This window comes from Lissotriton helveticus, chromosome 12 (assembly GCF_964261635.1).
Source record: "Lissotriton helveticus chromosome 12, aLisHel1.1, whole genome shotgun sequence".
NCBI classification, from domain to species: domain Eukaryota; kingdom Metazoa; phylum Chordata; class Amphibia; order Caudata; family Salamandridae; genus Lissotriton; species Lissotriton helveticus.
Window position 1 is genome coordinate 365,804,367 of NC_136073.1, and position 17,014 is coordinate 365,821,380.

Here is a 17,014-nt window from a genome sequence, read left to right on the forward strand (position 1 = left end):
GTATTTCATAGCATCAAACCTAGAAATTATATTTGTGAAAAGGGTAATGCCTATCTTATCCAATTAAAACATGTGGCCATTTTCCAAAACTATCGAGCATATTCGGAGAAAAATGTCTTACTGATCATTAAGAAATTCCACATTACTGCATCGCACATGGGGAAAGCTGCCTTTACACTTTCCTGTACAGCTTGAAATATCTATATTATGAAGGGATAGTCAGTACTTGAAGACAGGCTTTTGTTATTTTAATGTTTGTTATTTTTGAGGAATATGTTTTGAAAGCCTTCATTGGTTACTGAATTCCATTTAAACACTTTTGACCCCATTGTCAGTGCTCCTCCCCTGGAGTTACTGACAAGCAGGGAGTGCTGGGAACTCCAGGGGATGGAGTTTATAGGGGTTTACAAATGGGACCCAGTGATTCCCAAGAGAAATTTGGGACAGCTGGGGTAATAAGTAATCCTACATCGTATTCCTACGGTAATTCCGGATTTTCTCATTCTTTTCCTCTTGCTGATTTCAGCTCTGGGAGAAAAACAATCAGTCTTCAGTAACCTGCAGTCCTGCAAATGCCAATAGGGCCTATATCAGGAGTGACCTGTCCCATTGGAATAAAAGGACACTCTTAATGATGCTCTTTGTAATTGTGTTTAGTTAACACATGTTCTAAAAATAAAAATGCAAAAGTATTCCTTGAGCCAGGAACGAAGATGTATAAAATGTTTCTTTTAAGTGAGCATGACAGGGTGCTGTACAAGTAGCAGGTGTGCAGTGATCTTCAGACTATTTTGACAGATGCCATTTGTGGTGGCCTTGGCAGAATAACTTTCGGGCTGTTCCGGAGCACCACTTGGTGCTTTGCATTCAGTCGGATTTCACATGGTATTGTTATCAAAGTTTTTTTTGCAGCTTGATAAAAGACATAAGGCAAGGGTCCACAACAATGAATTAAAACTCGAGGAAAAACTGTCAGTGCATTTTAACACTTTTCATTTCTTTGTGAAGACCTATGCTTACAGGCAGCGATTGCAATGCATGCTGTACATATGCTGCATATATGTCCATTAAATAGAGGGGACACTACAATGCAAAGTACATATGTAGAAACATTGCACGTGATCAAACTGATAGTCCTGAACCATCCCCCACAGCCACCCACAGCACTCGCACTCAACCCCCTGCCCCCTCCTCCCAGGAGGATTAGTGTTAAACTGGTACTGATCTGCATAGTATGCCTTATTTATAATTTTAACATTTTTATTTTTGTATATATTTCGCATATGCCGATTGTCATCTAATGTAAACAGGCAATTTCCCAGATGTCTCCCCTGTATTAGTTCTTGGATTTATTCTCGAACACATTCCTATTATCCTTTATAGTTTGAAGTGCTTTAATTCACCTCACATGGTGGTGATATCATTATAAGTTAGGACGGCATCAGGAAGCTTCTTGTTAACCTATAAAATATGTATGTTAAGTAAGGAGCTTAGTTCTAAACATGGTGAACATTTAGATATTCGAGATGAAAATGCTTTTGTGACTCCTCTAATATAAGCTTTTAAGCTGTTCCAGACCATCACCACTGAGGTGCTGTCCATATTTAAGTGCAAACACAACAATGATGGACAGAATGTGGATCAATGTCACACATTCACCCCAGTCCAAAGATCTGGGCCCAAATCCATCGTTTTTCCACTCCACACCACCCTGGGTTAGACAATGGCGATATGCAAATCAGCGCTGACCCTGTGCCCCATGGGAACAGTCCAGTCCGAACTACAAAAGCCATGTCCTTCCCAGAACGGAAACAAGCATCCGAGGACCGGCCCGGTTTCGAGGTAACACCTCTCTTCAGCCCGGCTAGCTTGATTCCAGTGGTGTGGAGTAACTGGGACTCACGTCTGAGCATCCCCAGTACACTTAGAGCGGTAACTGCAAACACAACAATGATGGACAGAATGTGGATCAATGTCACACATTCACCCCAGTCCAAAGATCTGGGCCCAAATCCATCGTTTTTCCACTCCACACCACCCTGGGTTAGACAATGGCGATATGCAAATCAGCGCTGACCCTGTGCCCCATGGGAACAGTCCAGTCCGAACTACAAAAGCCATGTCCTTCCCAGAACGGAAACAAGCATCCGAGGACCGGCCCGGTTTCGAGGTAACACCTCTCTTCAGCCCGGCTAGCTTGATTCCAGTGGTGTGGAGTAACTGGGACTCACGTCTGAGCATCCCCAGTACACTTAGAGCGGTAACTGCAAACACAACAATGATGGACAGAATGTGGATCAATGTCACACATTCACCCCAGTCCAAAGATCTGGGCCCAAATCCATCGTTTTTCCACTCCACACCACCCTGGGTTAGACAATGGCGATATGCAAATCAGCGCTGACCCTGTGCCCCATGGGAACAGTCCAGTCCGAACTACAAAAGCCATGTCCTTCCCAGAACGGAAACAAGCATCCGAGGACCGGCCCGGTTTCGAGGTAACACCTCTCTTCAGCCCGGCTAGCTTGATTCCAGTGGTGTGGAGTAACTGGGACTCACGTCTGAGCATCCCCAGTACACTTAGAGCGGTAACTGCAAACACAACAATGATGGACAGAATGTGGATCAATGTCACACATTCACCCCAGTCCAAAGATCTGGGCCCAAATCCATCGTTTTTCCACTCCACACCACCCTGGGTTAGACAATGGCGATATGCAAATCAGCGCTGACCCTGTGCCCCATGGGAACAGTCCAGTCCGAACTACAAAAGCCATGTCCTTCCCAGAACGGAAACAAGCATCCGAGGACCGGCCCGGTTTCGAGGTAACACCTCTCTTCAGCCCGGCTAGCTTGATTCCAGTGGTGTGGAGTAACTGGGACTCACGTCTGAGCATCCCCAGTACACTTAGAGCGGTAACTGCAAACACAACAATGATGGACAGAATGTGGATCAATGTCACACATTCACCCCAGTCCAAAGATCTGGGCCCAAATCCATCGTTTTTCCACTCCACACCACCCTGGGTTAGACAATGGCGATATGCAAATCAGCGCTGACCCTGTGCCCCATGGGAACAGTCCAGTCCAAACTACAAAAGCCATGTCCTTCCCAGAACGGAAACAAGCATCCGAGGACCGGCCCGGTTTCGAGGTAACACCTCTCTTCAGCCCGGCTAGCTTGATTCCAGTGGTGTGGAGTAACTGGGACTCACGTCTGAGCATCCCCAGTACACTTAGAGCGGTAACTGCAAACACAACAATGATGGACAGAATGTGGATCAATGTCACACATTCACCCCAGTCCAAAGATCTGGGCCCAAATCCATCGTTTTTCCACTCCACACCACCCTGGGTTAGACAATGGCGATATGCAAATCAGCGCTGACCCTGTGCCCCATGGGAACAGTCCAGTCCGAACTACAAAAGCCATGTCCTTCCCAGAACGGAAACAAGCATCCGAGGACCGGCCCGGTTTCGAGGTAACACCTCTCTTCAGCCCGGCTAGCTTGATTCCAGTGGTGTGGAGTAACTGGGACTCACGTCTGAGCATCCCCAGTACACTTAGAGCGGTAACTGCAAACACAACAATGATGGACAGAATGTGGATCAATGTCACACATTCACCCCAGTCCAAAGATCTGGGCCCAAATCCATCGTTTTTCCACTCCACACCACCCTGGGTTAGACAATGGCGATATGCAAATCAGCGCTGACCCTGTGCCCCATGGGAACAGTCCAGTCCGAACTACAAAAGCCATGTCCTTCCCAGAACGGAAACAAGCATCCGAGGACCGGCCCGGTTTCGAGGTAACACCTCTCTTCAGCCCGGCTAGCTTGATTCCAGTGGTGTGGAGTAACTGGGACTCACGTCTGAGCATCCCCAGTACACTTAGAGCGGTAACTGCAAACACAACAATGATGGACAGAATGTGGATCAATGTCACACATTCACCCCAGTCCAAAGATCTGGGCCCAAATCCATCGTTTTTCCACTCCACACCACCCTGGGTTAGACAATGGCGATATGCAAATCAGCGCTGACCCTGTGCCCCATGGGAACAGTCCAGTCCGAACTACAAAAGCCATGTCCTTCCCAGAACGGAAACAAGCATCCGAGGACCGGCCCGGTTTCGAGGTAACACCTCTCTTCAGCCCGGCTAGCTTGATTCCAGTGGTGTGGAGTAACTGGGACTCACGTCTGAGCATCCCCAGTACACTTAGAGCGGTAACTGCAAACACAACAATGATGGACAGAATGTGGATCAATGTCACACACTGATGAGAGGTGTTACCTCGAAACCGGGCCGGTCCTCAGGTGCTTGTTTCCGTTCTGGGAAGGACATGGCTTTTGTAGTTCGGACTGGACTGTTCCCATGGGGCAATAGGGTCAGCGCTGATTTGCATATCGCCATTGTCTAACCCAGGGTGGTGTCGAGTGGAAAAACGATGGATTTGGGCCCAGATCTTTTGACTGGGGTGAATGTGTGACATTGATCCACATTCTGTCCAGCATTGTTGTGTTTGCAGTTACCGCTCTAAGTGTACTGGGGATGCTCAGACGTGAGTCCCAGACACTCCACACCACTGGAATCAAGCTAGCCGGGCTGATGAGAGGTGTTACATCGAAACCGGGCCGGTCCTCGGATGCTTGTTTCCGTTCTGGGAAGGACATGGCTTTTGTAGTTCGGACTGGACTGTTCCCATGGGGAAATAGGGTCAGCGCTGATTTGCATATCGCCATTGTCTAACCCAGGGTGGTGTGGAGTGGAAAAACGATGGATTTGGGCCCAGATCTTTTGACTGGGGTGAATGTGTGACATTGATCCACATTCTGTCCATCATTGTTGTGTTGGCAGTTACCGCTCTCAGTGTACTGGGGATGCTCAGACGTGAGTCCCAGACACTCCACACCACTGGAATCAAGCTAGCCGGGCTGATGAGAGGTGTTACCTCGAAACCGGGCCGGTCCTCGGATGCTTGTTTCCGTTCTGGGAAGGACATGGCTTTTGTAGTTCGGACTGGACTGTTCCCATGGGGCAATAGGGTCAGCGCTGATTTGCATATCGCCATTGTCTAACCCAGGGTGGTGTGGAGTGGAAAAACGATGGATTTGGGCCCAGATCTTTTGACTGGGGTGAATGTGTGACAATGATCCACATTCTGTCCATCATTGTTGTGTTTGCAGTTACCGCTCTAAGTGTACTGGGGATGCTCAGACGTGAGTCCCAGACACTCCACACCACTGGAATCAAGCTAGCCGGGCTGATGAGAGGTGTTACCTCGAAACCGGGCCGGTCCTCGGATGCTTGTTTCCGTTCTGGGAAGGACATGGCTTTTGTAGTTCGGACTGGACTGTTCCCATGGGGCAATAGGGTCAGCGCTGATTTGCATATCGCCATTGTCTAACCCAGGGTGGTGTGGAGTGGAAAAACGATGGATTTGGGCCCAGATCTTTTGACTGGGGTGAATGTGTGACATTGATCCACATTCTGTCCATCATTGTTGTGTTTGCAGTTACCGCTCTAAGTGTACTGGGGATGCTCAGACGTGAGTCCCAGACACTCCACACCACTGGAATCAAGCTAGCCGGGCTGATGAGAGGTGTTACCTCGAAACCGGGCCGGTCCTCGGATGCTTGTTTCCGTTCTGGGAAGGACATGGCTTTTGTAGTTCGGACTGGACTGTTCCCATGGGGCAATAGGGTCAGCGCTGATTTGCATATCGCCATTGTCTAACCCAGGGTGGTGTGGAGTGGAAAAACGATGGATTTGGGCCCAGATCTTTTGACTGGGGTGAATGTGTGACATTGATCCACATTCTGTCCATCATTGTTGTGTTTGCAGTTACCGCTCTAAGTGTACTGGGGATGCTCAGACGTGAGTCCCAGACACTCCACACCACTGGAATCAAGCTAGCCGGGCTGATGAGAGGTGTTACCTCGAAACCGGGCCGGTCCTCGGATGCTTGTTTCCGTTCTGGGAAGGACATGGCTTTTGTAGTTCGGACTGGACTGTTCCCATGGGGCAATAGGGTCAGCGCTGATTTGCATATCGCCATTGTCTAACCCAGGGTGGTGTGGAGTGGAAAAACGATGGATTTGGGCCCAGATCTTTTGACTGGGGTGAATGTGTGACATTGATCCACATTCTGTCCATCATTGTTGTGTTTGCAGTCCATATTTAAGTGTGCATTTTCTGATACTTCTTTCTTCAAGTGGTTAGTGAATTCTTCTCTATTTAGAAGATGTTTGGAAAATGATCAATTCCTCTTGTTTATGCTTAAATTACTATCCTGGCACTGCAAATAAATAGCAGATTGATCAGTATACATCAGGGGCCGTATTATGCATTGTGATTGTTTGCGCCCAGCGCACCTTTTAAAAGGTGCGCCGGGCGCAAACAGTCACAATGTGCCCTATCCCCAAGGCAGCCGTGACCAGGGCAGCGCATTCATGTGAAAACAGAGAGCAGCTGCTCCATGTTTTCACAGTCCAGGCGGCACCCGCCTGCACTTTTCCAGGGTAATAGAGATCACCTTGCAGGAGGGTGTAGTCAGTGACTGCACCCGCCTGTAAGGGGATGTCTGGGGGGAGTCCATCGGACCCCCTTTACACCCTACAGAGGGCTGGTGTCAGGAGGCGTACTGACAGTGTGCCACCCTTTAAATGTCACCTCCTGAGGGCTCCTTTGACTCTGCGCCCGTTTCTGTAATACATTTGTAACTGATTAGTTAAGCCGTAACTCTGTGTCTGGACACAGTACTGTGTCGCCTGCCATGTGTGGGTGTGTCACTGGATGATGCATAGCTGCCAAGGTTTCAGATTGCCATCATGGTTTCCTCTACAATCAGCGCGCACTATAAAGGATTCCACTGCATTCAGTAAATACTTCACGGGAGCCTCTGAAGTGCGGCTGATGGTGATGGCGATGCTGCTGCGCTTCCAAATGCATTTCTAAAGACGTGTTTTTCGTCTTTAGAAATGCTAATGGGGGACGTTTAAATACCTAAAGGCTGTCATTAAACAGCAGGAGACAATTCCCAGAGCTTTCTCTGCAGCCCGAGAACCGTTTGCCAAGTCCACACACCTCTGGCTCCTCCACCTTTTGTTTTGTCCTTCTCTGTCTGGCTGTGGCGTCACACGTGCTTGTCTCAGGCCTTACCAGTCGGTATGCTGGTTGGTCTCATTTCAGCAGCCTCTGCTATTTTTGCTGGCCATTCAACTCTGCAGTACTTGTTTAACTTTTCTGTACTAGACTTTTGGTTCTCGTTTATAAAATGCAAATAAAATATTTGGAAACAAAAAAAGAGTAAGAGGCACAGCTAGAAGTCTGTACTGATCTTGGAGGCTGTTGCTTTTTACCTGAAATGTTAGCTTTAGAAACAAGCATTTGCAAAGGGTAACGATTTAGTCCTTACTAGACTGTACCTCACCTGTAACATCTGTACTTTGAGAACCCTCCCCGATCCTCATTAGGTGCATTGGGCTCGCTCGCTACACTGCTTTACCGTGTCGCGATATGATTCAGGTCTAGAAAGTGTCACCAACATGAAAAGTTTGGAAAGCTGCGAGTTAAGGTCACTGGATCATCCATACCTCTATTTGAAATATGAGTTGAACCAGTCCTATTCAGTAGTTGTGTATCTCCCTCTTCTTGATCACTAATGTTAGATACATCAATTGTGTTGAGATATCCAAAAGAATGGGGTTGTAGGTATCTGTCTATATTTTCATGCCCATTCTCCTGTTAGTCTTCTTGTCTGGTTTTTGCTGTTCATGAGGGTATAGTAATCCTTGCACAGCTTTTTCGCTTCTCTTTCTGTCTTGTGGCTGTAAAGTATTTTTATCTATTTGTTTGTCCATAATGGGCAGTACTATATCGTGCGATGGTGTGTGCCATTCCTATAGCCCGAGAGAGTTGTCAACCATTGCTTCTTGCATTCTGTCCAGCCGTGTTGTTCACATAGATCCGAGGGTATTATTTTGACGTCACAAGGGACTGCGTTATGCCCCTACTCTTTGGGTTGCATGTGATTAATCAAAGAAAGGCAATACACAGGCACCTGAAAACCCACTTCAAGATCATATTCAAGGTTAACAAAGAAACAGAAACGTACCTCGTGAGTTGGGAAAGTACAGCAATTGGAATGCGGCAGATCAGGGCAAGCATGAGAAACGCACTGGCGAAATTGCCCAGTTAAGCAAATTATTCACAAGTCGTGGTTCAGGTAAGGACAGTACCGTATTTTTTGTATAAATGTTTTGGCAGGCCTTGTAACCAACGTATAACCAGTGTTTAATTTGGAAACAATTAAGTCCCAGGGCCTAAGGTATTATTCACTGGTCCACTGCAGCTGGCTCAACCCACATCACTATTTAACTGCAGATTTAGGTGTTATCTTTTTTTTTTAAACTATATTCAATAGTTTAAGGCACCACTAATGGACGTCGCTTAAAAATACACATACCGCACCTTAATAACCAACCACAGATATGTATTTCTCAAGGCAGGTATTTCTTATGCTGGGCTCAATTCAACGATTGTTATGTTGGTTCACTATATTATGTATAGCCCAGAACTTAAGATATCAAACACGGAAGGTTTTACTGGGCCAGTTCCTGTTCGAAGTGTTGTGCAACCAGTGAATGGAAGGCCCCCTTTGGAGTCCACAGATGGTTGCAGTTGGCTTTTTGTAAAGACCATTTCAAGAGGGACTGGAACTAACTTTTAACAAAATCGTGTTTCGGTAACGGCAGCTTGAAGAATATTGAGGTGAGTCTGAATAAATGCTTTCTGCATGTTGACTTTAGCACTGCCGGGGTGTGTGAGAGTGAGGCATTTTACCTGCAAAGCCTGCTCAGGTTTCCAAACGTTTGGTGGAATGCAAGCACAGCTGACCACATCTGAATCCACTCCCAGGTCCTTTTTCACCTTTTGTAGAGTCCGAGGTTCCTAAAGAAATTCGAAGGGTTTTCTACATTATTGCATCAATATATGTTTACTTTCCAAACTTCCCTGATTTTGATTTTGTAGTCCATCCCTGCCACTGGCCCTGATGGGATGATAATGGTTTGTACAAGTTCGGCAATCGGGTATAAATCCGGTAAATCCGCCCTTCATCCTGAGCATGGTTGGTGGTCTTGCCTGTATTCCAGAGCACTAACTTTAAAAAAAAGAAATAACATTTTTATTTTATATTTGTATTGATAATCAGGACCACACTGTATGCATTAATACATATTAAGCATAAAACTAATAATTATATGTAATTCATCAGTCATGTGTAAAATGTTCATTCACATTTCAAAATCACTTTATCCAGAAAGTGGGGGGGGGGGAGCTATAGAGGGAAAACCAAAACAAAGTGAGGAACAAAAAGATAGAATCCTCTCATACATTGCCACCTTACTCTATTGTCCCCTCTCTAAAAGGGAGCCAAATTCCCTCAGCTTTCTTAAGGGCACTTCCCCTTTGGGCATATAGTTCCCCATATTTCCTAACGATTCGTTTTTAGTATCCAGCTTTCGTATGATGGTGTGACTAACGATTTCCACCTTTGTAGAATCAGTGATTTAGCTACTAGCGACCCAATATAGAAGAGCTGTTGCTGTAATGTCCAGCCAGTTGTTTTAGATGCGGGCACTCCCGGTGGGCCTGGGTGCACTTAATTATTTTCTGCCCTACACTATTTAACTTTTGGAGTAAGATTATGGTTTGTCTAGGCAAAACATTACGAGTCCAAATTGAACCCGATCTGCAAGGGGCATTATCTGGGGATGTTTTACTAAACCGTGGACAGGTCAGTAAGATCACCTTGAAGGAACTTAAGCATCGACCAAGCATGCAGTGTCCCAGACGTTCTCTAAAGTAAACTGGTACAGTACCATACAGTTTCTTGTGCGCAATGCACAGACCCTTAAACATGACCCTCTGTTGGACTGGCAACCAATGCAGTTGTTGCAGCAGCGGTGTGACATGCGCCAATCTCGGTTGTTTCAGCAGCAGTCTTGCTGCATCATCCATTGTCACCTGGAGCTTGCCCAGCAGCTTTACCCAAAAAGCCAATATAAAGGGCATTCCCAAAATCCAGCTGTGACAAAATCATTGCCACCACCACTGTCCGCATAGTTGAAAATGGCAGAATTGGAACCAGTTTCTGGAGCTGTCTGGGGGGGCCTGTACAACTCCTACACAATGTCTCCACTTGCTTGGACATGGATAGACTTCTCTCCAACTTAATGCCTAGACTTTTTACAACTGGAACAGTACTCGGATGGAGCCTGACTCCAGGGCCCAAAAACTGTCCATCTAGGGATTTCCTGTCGTCACAATTGCCAGCACTTCACTCTTGTCAGGATTAATCTTCAGTGTGTTAGCTGTTCTCCAATTCACAGTGAACCTTCGATTATTATGTGCATTCAACTGTGATAGCAAGGAATTCTCAATCCGCAAAACCAACTGAGTATCATATGCATAGCTGAACAGTTGACAGTCCGACTGTGCTAGTGCTGCCATAATTGTTTGCAAATCAATGTTAAACAGCAACGGGAATAATGCTGATCCTTGAGGGACCCTGCAGATTAGCGCCCACGCCCTAGAGACAAAACCGCCCATCTGCTCCCTCTGTGACCAGTCATCTAAAAATTACAAACTCCACAAGAGTGCCGACCCTGCGATCCCGCAAGCCATTAAGTGGTGCATGAGTAATTGATGGTCCACCGAATCAAATGCTGTTGAGATCCAGCAAGATCAATGCAGAAGATCTGTTCATATCTGCCACTTAATAAAAGTTCTTGTAGTACAGAGAGACTCTCCAGCTCAGTACTGTGATGGATCCGAAAGCCTGACTGGTGGTGGTAGAGGAGTTGCTGGTCCTTCACAAACTTTGTGAGGGTCTTAGTTACATGCCGCTCCAAAATATTAGCTGGAATGGCAGCAAGGGCACTGGGCAGTAGTTCTTTGAATTTTTAGGGTCTGCCCCTGTCTTTTTCAACAGAGGGCTAACCATAGCCTTCTTTTTTCCCCGTAGCTTTATATAGCGCAAACTTGACCCAAACACATCAGGTATCAGAGCGCTTTACATGAGCACAGTTGCTTTACACAAGGACACATTCATTTTTGTTGCTAGGCACGGGGAGATTTGAGTGATTTGCCCAGAAACACAGGATGTTGAGACTCGAACCTGGTTCCCCAGATTTGAGATCGACCACCCTAGTCATTAGGCTACATCATCTCCTCATCTTCGTGAATCTTGACAGAACTTTGCAAGATACCAAAGAGGCATTTAGAAGAGACAGAAGCTCACCCCCATAGCTGTGAAGGCTTTGAACACCTTTGGAAGTCAAGGGTCGTCCAGCGAACCAGATTTCATAGCAGCCAAAAGCAAGGCCAGTGTCTCCAAGTTCAACAATGGGAACGCAGATAGCTGCTGGCCCTGATAAGGAGTTATATCCACTGGTACCAGCGCACAAGGACACAGCGGGTATTCCTTATATCATTCTGAATGTCCCTGATCTTGTTTATAAAAAAAGTCCTGCATCTGATTACAGTCCTCTGGGTCTGCCACAAGGGACTTATTTTTGGTCTGGCTGAATTCTTTAAGCACCTTAAAGATCTCCTTTTGTGGGTCCCTAGCTTCGGTGATCCTGGAGTCATAAAAGTCTGCTCTTGCATTCACAATTGCGCCCAGCTCAATTTTATAAGTTCTCAAGGCATCCGGTTCATAGTATTTACGCCATTTCCTTTCAAACTGATGAAGCCTCTGCTTCCCCTCTTGAAGTTAGGGAGTATACCAGGGGCATGCGTAGCCCAGTCTCTTACTCTTGACCTACAAGCGTAGATGGCAAAGAAGGGTCTGCTGTATTAACTGCTGTATCTCCAGCATTGGCATCTCCCTGCCTTTCTGAAAGTGTACTTTCTTTGAGTATCTTAGAACCCACTCCCTTACGCTGTTCCTTGGCACCAATGCCTGAAAATAGATGGTATGTTTATGGCTGCTTGCTTCCCAGGAAGGGCTGAGTGACGGAGCTTCTGTTGGATGTGTCAGATTCCATATTTTTTTGTAAACAAGTGCTTAATGCATCAAAAGGCACTTCTATAGCTTTACCGGTTTCCATGTATGCAAGGGACGCCTAGCTGAGTATTAGTTCTGTGCTCATATATTGTGGAGCTGTTTTTCCTTTTTAGGTCTCGCCTGAGCCAGCGCATGCAGTGCTCTGTCAAGACATTTAGTGAGTGGGATTTAAAAAGCCGGCCACAGCTGTTTGTCTGGCCTCGAGCGTGCGGTTACGCGCACAGTTATGAGCAGAGACTGTGCGCGAGAGGTGTGTCCAGACGGCATCTGCCTAGCCTGTCACCCGATGCCTCCCCACACCCTTCCCTGCTGCACAAATTGAGCCTGTTCTTCCCTCTTGTCATCTCAAGGCTTTGCATTCCTACTTGCTATAGTTTGTTGCAATGAGTACCCGGATGCTGCAGAAGTACAGTAACGCTGATTTTAGTATCATTATTTCCTTCGGTGATATTGTAGGGTGGGGCGTTGCGTGGTGTACGGTGCTACCACAGCTCATCGGCTCAATTCTAAATGTATAGCGCTTACTCTGTCATCGCGGGTAGTAAGCACTATATTAATACAAGTGAGCCAGTTAATCCTCAAAAGGGGGCAAATTGGAGGGCAGAGGGTTGTAAAAATAAATGAAAAAAACTTTAAGCACCTGACTGTAGACATTGGGAGCGAGACTGCATGCAGCTGTGCAGCGGCCGTTCTTGAATCCTCTCCCTGCAACGCTGCGCACAGCTCTCAAGTTTCCTAGCTGACAAGCTCATCTATAGCAAGGTTTTGATTTGCATGCTCGAACTTATATTAGAGCTTATCCCATTATAAAGTCGGAACTACATGTCCCAGCAGGGATAGCCTTTGCACAGATTGCGCCCTGGAAAGAAACACATTTAGCGCCTCTTAGTCCTAATTGTAGCCTGTAATTTGAGATATACAAAGAGTAGCCCATTATCTCCATTATTTTTTATCACATATATGTTTTCTTTGTATCTTGTTACTTGTATTCCTGTATTCATCGCGAGGAGACACAAACCTGCAAGTTCTATAATGTAATCAAATATCACTGAGTAGCTCTGTAGGTCCGTATTTGTCAGCACTATGTGACCAGAAAGGTGTTTCATGTTTGGAAAATAATACTTTGAATTTGGTGTTATAGAGGATCAGCTGCTCCAGTGGAGACCTTTGCTGCCTGCTGTCCAGGCGGACCTTTTTTTCCTCAGCTGTGATGGGGGGTTTAGACATTTAATTCAGAGTCAGTCCTTGCGTGGCTGATTACACACACGTCCCGCTCTCACCTGAACCACCCCAGCTCAGTTCCTTCTTGCCAGGGCCAACTTGTAGAAGAGGGTGTGTACAGGGTGTTAAAGAGATAGGAGCCCAAGAGGATTTTTAATGGGACGCCCACAGTCTACTAGAAAAAAGAAGGATTAAACACAGTGTGGGTGGAATCCCAAGAGCCCTTTCAGTGGGAAACTGCATCATCTGCACGCAGACGGCTACAAGCGCCCCTCTGAATGTCAACACCCTGGGCGTGGGCCCCGCTCCACTCGCGCAGGCTAAAGGCCGGCCTGGAGCCCAGGTTGCAAAAAATATTGTGGACTCGATGAGTTAGTCAGTGTGTTTACATTGAAACGTGCTTGCTACCCCCGAGTGTTTATTAATGAGAAGAGTTGGCATATTCATTGCAAGCTGGTACTCTCTTGTTCATTTGAACATACAGTACCCAGTACTAGACAGTACCTGCCCATTTAAAGCGATGCTTTTGACCAGGCAAACTCGCTAGCGTCGCCTGCTCGTTTCACTGCACACCCAGTGAAAGCAAGCCAGCCCAGTGGCGATGCAGTGGGCGTGTCTGCAGGGCCACGCCACGCTCGCCCCATGAACCCACCGGACTTGCAAGTTCTCAGATATCCTTGTGTGACCCAAGGAGGCAGATGACTGCAGTGATGAAAGATGCTGGCGAATGCCGAGCCAGGGCGGCTAACTCCCGTGACCTGCCCTAAGAAAGCATATGTGCGCACCTTTCCAGCAACAGGGCAAAAGAAAGGTGCAATTAAGTGGAAAACTAACCTGAAATATAGGACCAAACACTGGAAGTGTAACAAGATTTGTCACAGTGTGCAGGTTACAAGCGCAGTCCTATCAGTGTGTTCGTTATCACCTTTATAATGGATTGTGAGGTAGCTTTCTGGATGGCAGCAACACAGATCCGATTGCCCGAGCCCGTGTTTTGTACTTTGCTTGAATTTATATAGCGCTTGGTTGCTTACCAAACTCATTGTGAGAGTAAAGCGCTCGGCCGATGACAACCCCGCTTGTCAGTGCAGAGCTGGTACTAGAGAAGCGCAAGAGCGCCATCACTGGCCGCAAGCCTAGCAGGCTGCCTTTGAAACTTGGGAGGGTGGAGGTGAGGAAGTGAAGGCGGGGATGTGTAGCCAACCCATGGGGTAAAGTGGTTTCTCCCAGTTTGTACTGCGGTTTCAGTAGTTTGTTTCTTGTACGTGATAAATAATAGGGGGAGGGTCACTGGGTCATAAGTGCATCACGATGATAGTGCGTTAAAACAAGTAGGGAGATAACATTCTGAAACAAGCATTTGCAATGCAATAGGTCCCTCATTACTGAAAGTTTGAGCTATTGGTGTTGCAAGTAACAAAGCAATGCCGGTAGCTCAAACTTTCAGTAATGCGAGTCCTATTGCATTGCAAATGCATGTTAGAATGTGGAATTCAGGGTAGGACTCCTGCCCAACCGTATCGTCAGGGGAGCAACTCCTAGAATCTCCCTGAATAAATTAGGCCCGGCTCCCTTTACAGAGGATATGCATTTGCGATGTTTTGCGCTGCAGGTTGAATTAGTGACTTCACGACTCTTGGCTGACCTATCCCTTGACTGCCTCTTCATTGCTTTCTCGTTGCCGTGCTATGAGGATACTTGTGGGGAACGCAGACCGCACCCGTCACTAAACAAACAGCTACTGAGACCACCCACCAGTCCCTTCTCTCAGAGGGAGGCCTAATTATCACCCCAGGAGCAGTAGAATTGCCTTGTATCAGCCCCAGATGCATTTAACCCCTTCGCCGCGGCGCAAATTTCGCCACGGCGCGGGGGGCTAGGGGGTGCCGCGGTGCTAATGTGCTCATGATGGAACCACGCAGTCATGAGTTACGGGCGGCGTGTGCTCATGACGGCGGGGTTCCGTCATGGCCCCACCCGCTCATTATTTCGCCCGCACAGGGGAATTAATGCCGCGTGGGCGGAGTGGCAGCCGCATGACGGAACCACGCCATCATGAGCACATGCCGCCCGTGACTCATGACGGAGTGGTTCCGTCATAAGCACGGAACGGGTTAAAACTGGTTGCTGTTTACTATCATAAAGTACATGTTGTAGGTTACGCAGCTCATTGCTTGCTGTCCCGCCCCACCGCTAATGAGTTTGCCTATTTGAGGCTGTATCAGAATGTAGATAGCTTTTCCTATAAGCAGCCCACTCAATAATCCAATCTTATTTGTGAAGAAGCACTTATCTTTTGGAGGGGCGTCTTTTTTTGCGGTATGTGTCGTGCTGCTCAAGTTGCTAATGCTTACTGCGTCTGTGACATCCGAGAGCATGCAGAAGCGATCCAAGTTTGGGAAAATACACCTCTCACGTCCGCTTGCAAGCAGCTTTTCTGAACCTGCGGAGAGGACCATGTCACCGCTGGAACCTCAAAGTCCCACTAGCGAGTAGAGTGCGGGATACGCCCTCTGCTGAACCAGGGGCTTAACACAGGCCCCCTCAGCCCACGCGGTGCGGGGGGGGGGGGCCCTAGCTCCAAGGGGCCCCCTTGGCATTAAACTCTGGCCTGGAGAGCTCCTGATTGAGCCGGGGGGGGGGGGGGGGGGCTACGTACCGTGCAGGGAGGCCCCCTCACTTTTCGTTACGCCAGTGTGCTGAACACAACTTTGCTGCACAAGCTCCTCAATCGGGCACGCTCGGGGCGTCCGATGCGGTGCCAGAGGGCGTTCTGATTTTCCGGGCTAGGGCACTTGCTCCGAGGCAGCCTTGCGTCTCTGCCCGTTGGACAGGTTAAAGAGAGCAGCAAGGGGAGGCTGCTGCTGCTGGAGCCGTCCTCGTTACTGGGGACCTCACTCCCGCACACTGTAGGAAGCCGCGCAAATTACACCCGGCATCATGGCTGCGCGCCGTCAGCCTGCCAGAAACTGCCGTCAATCACAGGGCATGGCGGGAGCTCATGTGAACTCTGAGCCAAGTTTAATCCAGAGTGCTATCAAGCTGTTACCTGGGGCTGCAGTTACTGTACTGCCACGCTTGAGAAGACAAATGCACATTTCCCATCCCTCAGGGAGATTAAACTACTATCCTTGACCTCCCCAGCTAAGGTGATGATGTACTCCATGCACCAGTAGCATATATTGTCAGCTGGAAGAGAAGTTGTCCTAAGTACCTAGTAGGAAATACAAACAACGCTTAATGCCTGATTTAGGCTTCAACAAATGGGATACAAAGTCACAAGCAGGATGGATATTGGATATTAAGTGTCACAGGATACAATGCACCTGTAATACAGTGGTTGAGAAATCCGGCATGTTTGTGTAACCCATCCGCCAAAGTACCATGTTTATTCCTCGTCCTCTCCTTGTGCACAAATTCTGTATCATTGTTTACAATAGTACACTGTGTCATAGCCCTTATGAGGCCCCAAAGTACTTTTTGCTGGCTCTGTAGCACTTTACTTTCCAGGTTGTGCTTGGGTTATAGAATATGATTTTACATTGTGGCCTGTGTAGGAGCTTTTTGATGAGGAGATGGGTGCTTTTATCGTGTCACCTGTAACTGCTGGAGCAAGGAGTGGAGAATAGAAGCACACAAGAGAGTCACAAATCATGCATGTCTTTGCATCCTATAAAATGACAGCATCCGCCTTTGACGTTTGGGGTTGGATAACACA

General features: G+C 47.4%; 1 protein-coding gene across 3 annotated transcripts in view; it reads left to right on the forward strand.

The window, feature by feature from the left end:
* Positions 1–17,014, forward strand: part of PHKB (phosphorylase kinase regulatory subunit beta) — a 1,437,099-nt gene that overhangs the window by 857,892 nt on the left and 562,193 nt on the right. The window lies entirely within an intron of this gene.